At 43.5% G+C, this 3,755-nt stretch overlaps 1 pseudogene; it reads left to right on the forward strand.

Annotated features, from left to right (window-relative positions):
- Nucleotides 1–1,284: 1,284 nt before the first annotated feature.
- Nucleotides 1,285–2,757, forward strand: LOC129686850 (DNA-directed RNA polymerases I, II, and III subunit RPABC4-like; annotated as a pseudogene).
- The last annotated feature ends 998 nt before the right edge of the window (nucleotides 2,758–3,755 follow it).

The following is a 3,755-nucleotide window of genomic DNA, read 5'->3' on the forward strand; positions in this document are numbered from 1 at the left end:
TGTTAGAGTTATAGCCCTAGTCTTAATTTTATGTGTGTGGTGTGTATCTGTGTGTATGTGTATTCATGTGTGTTTGTGCATGCTATGGAAGCCTGAGGTCTATGTTTCATGTCTTCCTTAGTCACTCTCTACCTTTTGTGTTAAGACAGGACTCCCCTTCCCACCTGGCTGTCTTCAAGATTTTCTTCCTTGGCTTTCAGTCATTTAATTCTGGTGAGTGTTAGATTTTGCACTGTCCTATGTGGCCTCTTGAATCTGGAGGTCTATAATTCCAAGGTTTGCCATCAATTGTCCTGTTTTTGCATTTTTCGAGTTCTTATTGTTTTCCTCTTTCAAGGGACTCTGATGACACAGATGATGGATCTTTGCTCTCCTAAAGATCTCTGAAACTGTGTTCACTTTTATTTTATTTTACTTTATTTTTTAAATTTTATTTATTTTATGTATATGAGTGTTTTGTTTTCATGAATACCAGAAGAGGGAATCAGATTCCATTAAAGATGGTTGTGAGCCACCATGTGGTTGCTGGGAATTGAACTCAGGACCTCTGGGAGAGTTGCCAGTGCTCTTAACCTCTGAGCCATCTCTCCAGCCTTATTTTACTTTATTTTATGGCAAGTCCTACTGTCCTGTAGTCTACCTCAGAGAGTTTTCTCTTTCTGTCCTGGTTTCTGCTGCTGAGCCACCCACAGAGCTGTCGATTGCAGCTTCTGTGTCTTTTCAGTTCTAAAATTTCCATTTGGATCACTTTGTTTTTTCTGTTCCCTTAAAAGATTTTTTTTAAAATGTATATGGGTGTTTTGCCTGCATCTATGTCTATGTACTACCTGTGTGCCTGATGCTTGCAGAGGCCAAAAGAGGGCATCAGATACCCTGGAGGCTGGAGTTAGAGTTGTGAGCCAGCATGTGGGTGCTGGGAACTGAACCCATGTCCTCTGGAAGAGCAGCCAGTGCCCTTAACCACTGAGTCATACTTCCAGCTCTCTCCTGCTCCTTGCTGAGACTTTCTACCTTTGCATTTGTTTCCAGCACCTCTGTAGTTGCTCACTGGTGCATTTTATGATGATTACTTCAGCTCCCTTACTACAAAATTCAGGCAATTCTACCATTTTGGTATTGGAAATTATTGATTGCATTTTAAATATCTCAGTTTGGGGTCTTTGATTCTCTATATAGGTACTTTGGGGGAGCCTGAATTTTTTTTTTTTTTAAGATGAGATTCCAGGTCTCACGGAAGCTTTTGGAGTCAGCTGACATTTCCTGCTGTGCTCCAGCAGGGCAAAAATGATCCTGGTGGAGCGGAAGGTGGAAGCAGGGTAAAAAGTCCTTCACTCGCCTCTGCGGACACTGTAGACTGCAGGGCAGTGTGGCCGTAGTTCCACTGACACCACTGTGGGAAATGCCTTCTGATCCCTGGGTGACGTTAAAGTCTCCGTCAGCCACTGTGCTTCCTCTGATGACCACCCCAGAGCGGGAGGAATCGGGGCAGCTCATAACCGCCAGGTTGGAAGGCTCCACACACAAGGACCCCCCTGTTTCTGCAGCAGGAAAACCTCATTAATAGCTGGTAAAAAGTTGGGATGCCTCACAATAGCCTAGCAAATATAGAAAACTATAGGGTCTCCACTCTAATAAGGGTGGAGATTCAACTACAGATTTTTCTGTGCTTTTGGTCTAGAGTAAGGTGGTCTTAAGTAAGGTGTTTCCTCTAGGGAGGAAGGCTCTTTCCTGGTACTTAGGTTAGAGACAGGCTTTATGTGTTTGCTTTCTGTTTGTTGTTGCTCTTATCTGTGCCCACAGCACCATGGGGCCGTTGGTATCTTTAGCTCCATGTACTGTATAGAAGACAGAACAAAAAGCAGGGAATTCCCTGCTGTGCTGTTCCCCAGCCTGCAAGCCTCCTAGCTCTGCCTTTTAGCGTCTTCTTGCGTTTGTTCACATATCACTTCTGGTGTTATTAGTTGCACTTAGTGGAAGGCATAATGGAAACACTGGCCTGTTCCACCTTCCCAGAAACAGCTCACTCAGGAGAGGGAGAAAAAGGGAGGGAGAGGGAGAGGGAGAGGGAGAAAGCTAACGCAAACTCCATTCCTGACGTGCCCTTGAATCAAGCAATTAGTGTCTATTAAATCGTGGCTGTAATGGCGCTAGACTGAGTGTACGTGAGTGCGTGCGCACGTGCAGCAGTCGTGGTCATTGCTGTGTAACTGACATGTAATAAACTCCACATATTTCAAATGTGTTGAATTCTGACATAGGAACACACTCATGAAACCGTCAACACAGTGAATGTCTTACCTTCCTCAGGTCCCTACGCCAGCACTCCCCTGGCCTTGCCAAGCCCCAAGTACCCCAAGTTAGTTTGTGATATTGAAAAACCGGAGTGGCGGTGCGTGATTTTAATCCCAGCACTCAGGAGGTAGAGGCCAGCCTCACCTGTGTAGCAAGGTCAGGGTCAATCTCGGCTTCTGGTGAATTCAACAACACAGGTGACTATTTCTAAATAATCATACCACCGTGAACATGAAAGAAGCTAGAAAAGAAGAAGCAGAGAAGGGAAGCTTCTTCTGGCTGCAGGGCATCAACAGGACAGCCAGAAAGATGTCCCCAAAGCAGCAGCCAATGCTATATATTTGTGGAGAGTTTCACACCAAAAATGAAATAAAATCTAGCGATCCAATCAGAGGCAAAGGAAGCAGATACAGAATAATGAGCAAGGAAAGAACTAAAAGATGGGTGGGTTCTGATGCTCAATGAAATGGGGGGGGGGAACTTAGGAGTGTCTTCATTTATACACTTGACCCATTGATGTTTCTCTTTATTGTATAGCTTCTGACTTAGCTTACTTAGTGGCTACAACTGTATACCTATGATTTCATTTTAGAAATGCGATGGTGTTTTAATACTTTGTATAAAGGAATTTTGGGTTCAACATATGGCTTTTAATTTATTGTTCTTGTCATCTCACACACAAAGAAGATTAAAATTGTCCCCCCCCAAAAAAAAACAAAAAAATCCCATAAACTGAATAATTCTGTACACATGCATACACACAGGCACACACAAACACAATGCATATGTACATATGTGTAACAGTATAACCTATATGGTATATACATATACATAGCATGTCTCTATATGGAGCTGTTTCATTCCTATACCATCTAATATTAAGTATTCACAAACAGCTATTCTGGATAATCTTCCCAGAGGGCAGATGAGGAGGCTCAGCAGGAAAAGGCACTTGTCAAGGCTGATGAGTTGAGTTCTCACCCCAGGACCCATGTAGTAGAAGGAGAAAATGATCCTGCAAATTGTTCTCTGATAAATACATAGATAAATAATTGTAAAAATTAAAAAAAAAAATCTTGTCCAGACATGGCAGTGCACACCTTTAATACTAGCACTGGGGAAGCAGAGGCAGGTTCATGTCTGTGAATCCAGGCCAGTGAGACCCTGTCTCAAAAGGAAAAAAAAAAAAAATCTCCCCAAGGCCTACTGTCAGAATTTGAGCTCTGAAATTGTACACCCTAAATGGTCTTTCAACTCTTAGGGAAGGGAGAGGGTCAGAGGATGAATAAGGAAAGACTTCAAAGGAGACTAGAAGGTGTGGCCCAGCCTCAGCCTGATACTCCTCTGTTTACAAGGCTATTGGCAAGTCTTTTCCTGTCCCAGAGCCCTAGGCCCTCTTGTTTACAAATGAAACCAGGGCTGGCTCCTAATCCAGGGATGCACTTACCAACAGCCCCCCCCCC

The sequence above is a fragment of the Psammomys obesus genome, unplaced genomic scaffold, assembly GCF_907164565.1.
Source record: "Psammomys obesus unplaced genomic scaffold, mPsaObe1.curated_primary_1811, whole genome shotgun sequence".
NCBI lineage: Eukaryota > Metazoa > Chordata > Mammalia > Rodentia > Muridae > Psammomys > Psammomys obesus.